The 10,025-nt window shown below is 41.9% G+C and overlaps 1 protein-coding gene and 1 pseudogene across 2 annotated transcripts in view; one reads left to right on the forward strand and one right to left on the reverse strand.

The window, feature by feature from the left end:
- The window catches only part of MAEL (maelstrom spermatogenic transposon silencer), a 55,455-nt gene that overhangs the window by 26,828 nt on the left and 18,602 nt on the right, over positions 1-10,025 (forward strand). The gene's annotated exons all lie outside the window — the stretch shown is intronic.
- LOC115872388 lies at positions 5,987-7,053 on the reverse strand (annotated as a pseudogene).

The following is a 10,025-nucleotide window of genomic DNA, read 5'->3' on the forward strand; positions in this document are numbered from 1 at the left end:
GGAACTGCTAAGGCAGCTGCACCCTGGTCTGACCATCACAAAGCAAGAGACCCGAGAACTAGAAAGGCGAGGCTCACTGAGCCATTTATCTCTCCACCCTTCAATTAACCCCGCATGTGTTTATTGGCCAGGTTGGCACAATAAACTAACTACCTCAGGGAGGATATCGGAGTGTTAGAACACAGAACAATAGCAGCACAAAGAACTATTGGGCGCCACACCTTGTTTGGGGGTTGGGGAGGCAGTGCGGCAGGACTGTTTGGAGCAGAGGTCTCTGGGGACAGGTCTGCAAGTGGGCACAGTGTTTGGTGGTATGTTATTTTACTACCTTGTGATCTTGTAGGATATCAAGAGTAGGGTTGAGATTAAGACTAGGGGAGTAATTTTGGTGTCTTGATATGGTTGTGAGTCCTGTTACCCTTGTGATTTAAGTTATCTTGAGAGACTAGACCTGGTGAATCAGGTCAGAGGTGCGAGGTTTGCTATTTTTGAATGGTCGGGGTGGCCAAGTTGGGATGGGGGAATGCGGTCTCTTTCACCTAACTAGGTAGTCTAGGAGGGTGGAATAAAGCAGTGACCTACTTAGAGGGGGTGGTGTCTTAGGTGAGAGGCTTGGTGTGAGGCTGACTAGCTTAATATGTGGGCTGTGTGCAGCCTCTGGGTCCCTAGGACTCTGTCCCTAGTTAAAACTTTGTTAATGAACCATGTTTGTGACGGCAGCATTCTCAAGGGAGTTTAAAAGTAAAAAAAGAAAGCCCCAGATTGACCAGGTTTTTTAAGGTGTCAGGCTTTTTGGGTGTCATGGTATCGGGGGCTGTGCCACACTGCACCTCAGAGAAGGGGTACATATTTGCTATACCACTCAGATTTGCTGAGTGGGGTTGGAGCTCGCTGGGCTTGTGTTCTCCATTTGTGCCTGCTCTCGGCTGCCCTGTTGACTCACCCCTGTGCAGCTTCATGGGCAGTGTTGATCTCTATTGAGGATCCCGATCTGTGGAGTCTCCACGTGGGTTCTGATCTGTGGAGGGCCAAGCTCTTTCTATTTTTATCTGCCTGGGGCTGATCCCTTAGAACTATGGCCCCGTCGCTCTGGCTCCCCTTACCCCCGGTAGCTCCTCTACACAGACCCGAGAAACTGTTCCACCAGCAGAATACCTCGGGAAAATGACCAAGGGGCTTCTAATAGGTAGAAGCTGCCTCTCTAATTTTAGTAAATTTGTGTCTACCAATTTTTATGCTGAAAATCCTGTGGTCTAGAAGGTTAGAATATCCCAGTGACTCTGGTGCTGTACAGAGTCCCTGCTGTGCTTGCTACTCAGTCAAGATCTTGCACTCTGTCCATCAGTTCTCTATTTCTTAATTGATCTTCTTTCTAGATGTTTTGGCTAGTACTAAAAGTGATGAATATATGTTTTGGGGCTCTAATATCAGATATATATTCACTTGTTGATGAAGATCAAAACTGTAATCAGTATGGATTATAACTCAGTGTAAGGAAGACCAAAATTTTCACAACTGGACCAATAGGTAACCATGATAAATGGAGAAAAGGTTGAAGTTGTAAAAGATTTTGTCTTAGTTGGATCCACAATTGTTGCTCATGGAAGCAGCAGCCAGGAGATCAAAAGATAATAGTGTTTTAGGTAAATGTACTGTATAAGACCTCTTTTAGAGTATTGAAGAGCAACGATATTACTTTGAGGACTAAGAGCCTGACCCAAGCCATGCTATGCTCCATTCCCTGATATGCATGTGAAAGTTGGACATTGAATAAAAAAGACTGCAGAAGAAGCGATGCATTTGAATCGTGCTGGAGAAGAACATTGAAAGTATCATGGACTGCTAAAAGGACAAACAAATCTGTATTGGAAGAAGTAAGACCAGAGTGCTTCTTAGAGGCAAGGATGGCAAAACTTTGTCTTACCTACTTTGGACATATTATCAGGAGAGATTAGTCCCTGAAGAAGGACATCATTTTTGGTAAAGTGGAGAGGTGGCGAAGAAGATGTCCCTTAACAAGATGGATTGACACAGCGGCTGCTTCAGTGGGATCAGGCATAGGAACAATTGAGGTCCCGGCAGTGTTTTGTTCTTTAGTGTATTGCATCACTGTGGGTTGGAGCCGACTCAGTGGTTCCTAACAACAACATCAACAACAACATGTGGGGGTGTGTGTAATTATTTTTGAGTTCATCCTTTTATGATTATGTAATATATTTTTCTTTTGTAATAGATTTTAACAGAAAATCTTTTAGTTTTTAAATATTTTTAAAAATTTAAATCATTTTATTAGGGGCTCATACAGCTTTTATCACAATACATTCATGCATCCATCGTGTCAAGCACATTTGTACATTTGTTGTCATTATTTTCAAAACATTTTCTTTCTACTTGAGCCCTTGGTATCAGTTCCACAATTTTTCCCCTCCCTTCTCTACCCTCTCTCCCACCCTCCCAAACCCTTGATAATTTATAAATTATTTTTTTCATGTCTTACACTGACCGATGTCTCCCTTCACCCACTTTTCTGTTGTCCATCTCCCATGGAGGGGATTATATGTAGATCATTGTGATCGGTTCCGCCTTTCTCCCCCCACCTTCCCCTTACCCTCCTGGTATCGCTACTCTCATTATTGGTCCTGAGGGGTTTGTCTGCCCTGGATTTCTTGTTTCCAGCTCTTATCTGTACCCATGTACATGCTCTGGTCTAGCCATATTTGTAAGGTAGATTTGGGATCATGATAGTGGGGGAGAGGAAGCATTCAAGAACTAGAGTAAAGTTGTAAGCTTCATCAGTGCTATACTGCAACCTGACTGGCTCATCTCTTCCTTGTGACCCTTCTGTAAGGAGATCCAACTGTCTGCATATGGGCTTTGGATCTCCACTCTGCACTCCCCCTCATTCACATTGATAATGATTATTTGTTCTGGGTCTTTGATGCCTGATACCTGATCTCATTGACACCTCAGATCACACAGGCTGCTATGCTTCTTCCATGTGGAATTTGTTGCATCTCAGCTAGATGGCAGCTTGTTTATCTCCAATCCTTTAAGACCCCAGACACTATATCTTCTGATAACTGGGCACTATCCGCTTCCTTCACCACTTTTGCTGTGCACCCATTTTGTCTTGAGTGATTGTGTTGGGAAGGTGAGCATAATGGAATGCCAGGTTATTAGAACAAAGAGTTCTTGCATTGAGTGAGGACTTGAGTAGAGGCCCAATGTCCGTCTGCTACCTTGATACTTGTACACAGATCTATTTCCCTGTCGATATATATGAATTTATATATGTACATGCCTGTATTTAGATCACTTGATGTTCCCTTGTCTCTGGGTTTGTTAACACCTGCTTCTTTTCCCCTGCCTTCCCTTCTCCCCTGTTCCCTGGAACCATCGGTCCCATTATTTTCTCCCCAGGATTGTTTATCCCTCCTATCTTATCTAGATAGACATACAGAGACTATAATGAAGCACAAAAATAAGACAGTAAAACAACAAGAAATACACCCCCCTTTGCCCCCCCAAAAAGGAAGAGCCTATAAATAGTTTGAGGTCTGTTTGTTGACCTTTAGGAGTGTTTTCCAGTCAAGTCTGATGGGGCCCAAAGTCTGATTTTGGTATTCCTTGGGGACTTAATTGTTTTGCTCCCATTGCTGCTCTGTTGCACACCCTTAGCATTTCGCCCTGGTGTGGTGGGGTCAGATCGGGCATAATTTTCACCCTGAGTGTTGCCCCTCATAGTGCTATGGGTCAGTGAGGGATGTCGTGTCTCGTGGTGGGGCCGGCTCTATGGTCCTCTCTGTGCATTGCTGCTCCAAGCAGGAATATCATCCTCGGGGCTTGGTGGGCCAGGATGTGCTCCACTCTCTCCTTCCCTCTTCATTTGCTCCTGTGTGCTCTGATCAGATGTGTCTTTCTCCCTGAGCTGTAGCTTCAGTGCTGTCCTCTGAAGTGCATTCTTCTGGGAGGAAAGACTAAAGGATACTGTAGTGCAGTTACTAACTTGGTATGGCTCTTCTATCTAGTCTTTCTAACTCCCATAAATGACTGTGTGGAAACATGAAAATAAAGTTCAAGTAAGGAGCTTGGTCATTTGTGTCATCCTGTTGTTAGGTACTAAAGAGTTGGTGCCAACTCCTAGAAACCCTTATGTACAACAAAATGAAGTACTGCTTGGTCCTGGGTCATCCTAATTGTTACACTGGATCCCACTATTATAACTCGTGTGTCAATCCATCTAGTTCAGGGTCTTTCTCTTTTTAGCATCTTGCTAGATATAAAATGAGCCATCTCAAAATCAGAAATTGGGAACATAAATAAAGAAGAGCCACGAGCAAAGCACATCTTTAAGGTGTGTGTGTGTGTCCACATAGTTGGGATTGAGGCTGGCCCCGCAGACCTCTCTATTGTTCCCTGACTCATGCCAGTATGTTGCCTTCACGTCTTGGCACACCAGACTTAAGTCTGGTCCCTCGCTTCCTCTTCTGTGGAGATAAAAGCAGCACCCTCTCCTTAGGTGGGTTAGTGTCCTGTTCCCCTGCTACTCATGGTTTTTTTTTTTTCCGTTTTTCGCCCCCCCTCATTTTTAGTTGGCTGCCATATGTGTCCTTGGATTGGGTCTGGCCCCTGCGATAGTACCTGGACCTTACCTCAGGGGGGTGTGTGTGTGTATATAGTAACTTTTCCCCCTGAACCTTATCTCAGGGGTGTGTGTGTGTGTGTGTATAGTAACTTTTCCCCTATGCCCCTTTTGCATTTTTAAGCTTACCTCATGTTGTATTTGTTTTGTGCTTGGCTTACTTCGCTTAGGATAATTTCCTCCAGTTCTTCCCATGTGGCGATGTGCTTCATGCGTTCACTGCTTTTAAGGGACGCATACCACAATTTTTAAATCCATTCATCCATTTTGGAAATTTGGGTTGTTTCCAACTCCTTGCAATTGTAAATTGTGCTGAGATGAACATTGGATCATAGATGTCTGGCCGTGGTTTGTTTCTTGCCTCTTCCTGGTATATGCCCAGTAGGGGGATTGCTGGGTCATACGGTAGCTGTGAAGGGTGCATTGCACTTACATCCAGACAAAGTGTTCTGTCCTTTAGTGGCTCCCCAAATGGCCAGAAAAGCCAAACTGAATTATAGTTCCTCTATTGAGTATAGCTGAAGAAATGGTGTGGGGACCACATCTGATGCCCTGCAGTGGAACAAGGGCAATTCAACTACACATCTGCTCAAGGATGATTCCTATAAGGCAGAGCTCAGAGATACCTTCACCCTCCAACCTTCTTTATCCTCTTAAGGGTTGACCAAGTGACTGCAACAATGGACTCAAAACATAGAATAATTGGAGTCATAACACAGAACTGGGAGGTATTTCATTTTATTGTAGAATTGTTATGAGTTGAAGTTAACAACAACAAATAGAACAGATAGCACAGACTAATCTATTTATCCTTTTTAGTCTTTGGTTATCTCCCCAGTTCCTCTGCTCTGTGAGGGCTTACTTACTATGGATCCAGTAGTGTCAGGGTCCTTCCCCAGGTTCAGGTGAGCTCTGGGTAAACAACTGTGGCCCTCATCTGTGTGCCAAGGCAGAACAGAGCACTTGAACGATGTTTTTCTTGTGTCAGAGCCCAACCTGACCCTTCCCTTTGCAAAGGTGAGCTGTGTGCTGGCTGGGGAGCAGGTTTGTCTGTAGCCACCACTCTGTGTACTTTGTCCATCTCTGGTAGCCCATGGTTTATTATGCCAAGAAGGGGTGGCAGGGAGTGTGAAGCAGTGCTTTTACCACAGTGCTTTTACCACAAGGGTCTCTTTCTTGACTTGGGTCCATCTACCAGTTCCTTGTGGTAGTACCCTGCCCACTGATCAGAGCTACCCGGAACTGAGTAGACTTTTTTTCCCAATTGCATTTTTTTTACCTGTTTATAGTGAATTATTTTAATAGTTCTTATAACTCACAAGAAACTTTTGTTATCAAAGCCACTCACCCTGCCTGGCCATTCAGTACCCCCACCCCCAATAGCTGACAAGGTGAGGATGAGGGCAGAGCCCAATTAACTCCAGGAAATTTGGTCATTAGAGTTATACTTAAGATGAATTTTCATCCCAATCCGCTTCTAGATGTTTCAAAGGCCTCCAGAACTTTCTCCAGAGGAAACTGATGGGTTACTAAGGGCCATACATACACAGACTTGGAAACATGCCCTTGATGTCCATGTCTCAGATGGCTGAGTACATCAAGTTCTCGGGGCCTAAACCCACAAGCACCACCGTACCTCCAGAACGTGTGGTGTAGATGTCTACGGGGGGCAGCCTCTGCCCCCGTGCACTTGGTAGTGATTTCCAGATTGCACTCCAGGAAACCTTCTACTTTCCTGGTGATGTCTTCTCCTTGGAGACCTAGAGGATGAGGTCTGCCCCAACTTTCTTGGATTTGACAAATCGAGAGGCAGAAAGATCAATCACCACCACTTGAGCTACTTGCGTTGCCTTGTCCACAAGCAAAGCAACCAGTCTGATTGGCCCAGCTCCACACACAAAGACCTTGTTGCGCAGGGTGACTCCAGCTTGCCGGCCTACTTGGGTCCCCACAGACAGTGGCTCAATCAGGGCTCCTCCCTCAAAGGTGGTGATGTCAGGAAGCTGGTAGTAGAAGTTTTTGTTGTGTTTGTAGACTTGCAGAGGTTTCTACCCTTGGTTACGACACAGAAGAAGATGGTTGGTGACATTGTATCGCCCAATCTTGGAGAACTCATCAGTTTCTTGGGAAGCACCAGGCTTAATAGCAACATGTTCACCTGGTTTCAGGTGCTTTACCAACAATCCATCCCACTTTAAAGACTGCTCCTGTAGCTTTGTGCCCCAAGCACCATTGTTTTTTCACAAGAAAATCTCCAATCCAACCTTGCTGCCAGTAGTGGATATTTTGAGTCACAGATGCCAACTGAATGCATCATTTGGCCCAGGTTCAGGAGTGTGGCAGTTTTCTAGATGCAGGACACTGGCTCCGGGTACCACGATGGAGAGCTTCTCGGTTTTGATCTCTGCCATGGTGTTCAATCCCTTGGAGGTCCAAGTTGGGAGTCCATAGAGTGAGCAGTTGGGCCCTTAATTGTTTCTTGGTGAATGTGTGGGTCAGGAATTTGGACTGCTCATGTTACCATCTTCCCAACCCAGATGTAGTCCTGCTATTTCTACTGTGTCAGGATTTACATTTATTATTTCCTCACTATTGCTGGCATTCTTTTTTAGTTAAATATTCTAAATGCTCACTATTGGTCATTTTGCTAAAATTTTCTCGTCATGTCTTGTTTGTATTAAGTTTATAAACTAGTACAGGAGCTTATAAACCATGGCCTGCAGGCCTAATTTTACCTACCACCTGGTTTTGTAAAGAAATTTTAATGGAATACAGTCGACCCCACTCATTTGCATTACCAGGGTGTTTCACACAAAAGTTCATGGAAAAATGGAATTAAATGAAGGGAATTTCCATTCCTTTTTAAAGTTACCTTGTAATTTCAATGGCTGCCTTCATACTAAAATAACAGAGTGAGTAATTCTGAAAGAATTAGTCTGTCTGGGCCTTTATGGAAAAAGTTTGCTGACCCCTAATCTAGCAAATTAATGTAGAAGGGCTTGGCAGTATAATATTCACTATTTTCTTGAGTGTTTAAAATTTTCTCTTGGTAACTTTTCTAGAGAAAATCTTTAGCCTATGGTATATTTCCTCGAGTTTCTAGAAAATGCACCTTGGTGTATTACTTTTGAGAACTTGGCCAGCTCACTTGATTAGCATTTTAAGTTATTTGATCTTTTTGCCTGGAGGCCTTCAGGCTATATATTTTTCATCTTTAGAGTCTACTGGTTTTAGTAATAACTCTCTTGAGTTTATTATTGCAGGTCAGTTTCCATGGATATATGCCAAATCTTTTCAATATATGTAAAACGCTTCTGTTTCTAAAGATTTTTTATAATTTGATGTCTGTTATATTTATTCTTAATGGAGTCAAATTTATATGTTTGTTTTTATTTGCCTATCTTTCATTTCAATAATTTTCTGTGCCCTTTGTTACTTATTTCTTTAGTCTTATTATAATTTTCTGCTTCCTTCAGTTTTTCTTACTAAATTTTCATTTGTTTATTTTTTGGTGAGGGGTGGGGGTGCCTTGTAATTTAATCTTCTATTTCTTTCCTTATTATAGTCAACTCTTTTAGGGAGGTCAGTGTCTGATCTTAGTTTAAAGATTTCTTATTTAAGATATATTTTAATATCCTCAAATTTTGATTTTCTGTTTTTGTCACCAGCTTTGTGTAGATGGAGAAACATTGCTCCTTTGATTTTTCTTAGACAGGGCTGGTGATTTAGAGAGGTTTACATAGGAGTGTTATGAGTCAAGATTGACCCGTCTTAGCACATAACAAGTAGGTTCTTAATTCAAGTAATCCCTTGCCTGTCAGTGTTGTGAAGTATTGCTTCTTTAATGGATAATGTAATGGAGGTAGAAGGTTGTAGGTACTTCCATTTTTTGTTTCCCTTTGGCTACAGTAGCCTAAATTCACCCTCTTGTTTTTTTCTTTCCCATGCATTGTCCAAAGGGCTACTCTCCCTTCCCCTTAATGTCTTCTGACCAGAAACAGTATCTTCAAGACTGCCTTCTTGAGTCCCACAGGCACTTGGAGTCCCTTTGCTGTAGTCAGTGTTTTGACTTACAAGGACCTTATTTCCATACTTAGGCATTAACAAGTGACTTTTTCATTTTGAAGGTAATTTTTATTAAACATTAGAGCCCTACTCTGGGATTTTATTGTAAGCCACTGCTCTTTTCACAAGCTTTGATGCTGGTCTTTCCTTACAGAAGATGCCAATATAAAGTTTCCAGAGACAAACCAGTACATCCTTAAATCAACTCTAAATGGTTTGTTGGCTAAAATATTGAAACATGAAGATTGTGAGCTAACTTCAAGAATCATAAATTCTTTCGCGTAGGCAATGGCAGCTTTCTCAGACTGCCCAATAGCAATTGTAGATTATCTTTTATTTTAGAATGCATTTAATTCAGTTAAAAGGTGGGGAAAAGTATGTTAGAATTGAAGGAGTACAGTATTGATCTGAGTAACCTAAATATGAGCTCCAAAAAAGATTAGAGTAGCTTGACTGTAAGATAGTCTTTGAGGGATTTGTTAAAGGTGAAACTGTTACATAGTACTTCCAAGCATTTTAGTAATAAATTGCTTTAAGCTGGGTGAGTCTGTCTTCTACTGAGCTTCAAAATGTAGCAAGAGTCCAATATATAACATTTTAAAAGGAAGTTTGGGTTGTAGGACAATAGAAACTATTATTAGAACTATTAATATAAGCAGTGGGACTCATTTCAATATGACTGTTAAAGCTCTGAAAAGAAACGTAATTTTCAATTACGTTTTTGATAAATGTCGCTCTCAGAGAAATGAGTAGGCTTTATTTTGGTGAAATAGAGTAAAGTTTAAAAAATGAATATTAAAACCTTAAGAAAAGAGGCTGTTAATAGCTGTCATTGCTATTGTGGGAACTCAAATATAGCTTTCTTAGATCTCCCATTTTCCTTGAATGCCTCTTGTCATAATTCGATTTCTATGATCTGGTGACTGAAACACTGCAGGCTTTATTTATTCAAATATTGGCTGAGCTTTTCATCTTTCCAGGCACAGTGTTAAGCACTGTACTAAAGGTACAACGGTGAGCAAGATCATTTTGGCCCCTTCATGAAGCTAAGATTTAAGTGGAAAAGAGACACATAATAAATAAGTAAAATGGTGATTTTGACTAAGTTATGTGCTTAGAAGAAAGCAGGATACTTCAGTAAAGAAGAGGGTAGAGAAATGTTGTTATGGCTATGTGCCATTTAGTAGGTTCCATCCCTTGTACAACAGAAGAAAACAGCATCTCATCCTGTGCGGTCTTCACACTTACTATTTTTAATCATTTTATTAGGGGCTTATACAATTCCCATCACAATCCATACATACATCAATTGTGCAAA

Source organism: Echinops telfairi, unplaced genomic scaffold (genome assembly GCF_000313985.2).
Source record: "Echinops telfairi isolate 266 unplaced genomic scaffold, ASM31398v2 ScPeMD7_7424;HRSCAF=8462, whole genome shotgun sequence".
In the NCBI taxonomy this organism is placed as follows: domain Eukaryota; kingdom Metazoa; phylum Chordata; class Mammalia; order Afrosoricida; family Tenrecidae; genus Echinops; species Echinops telfairi.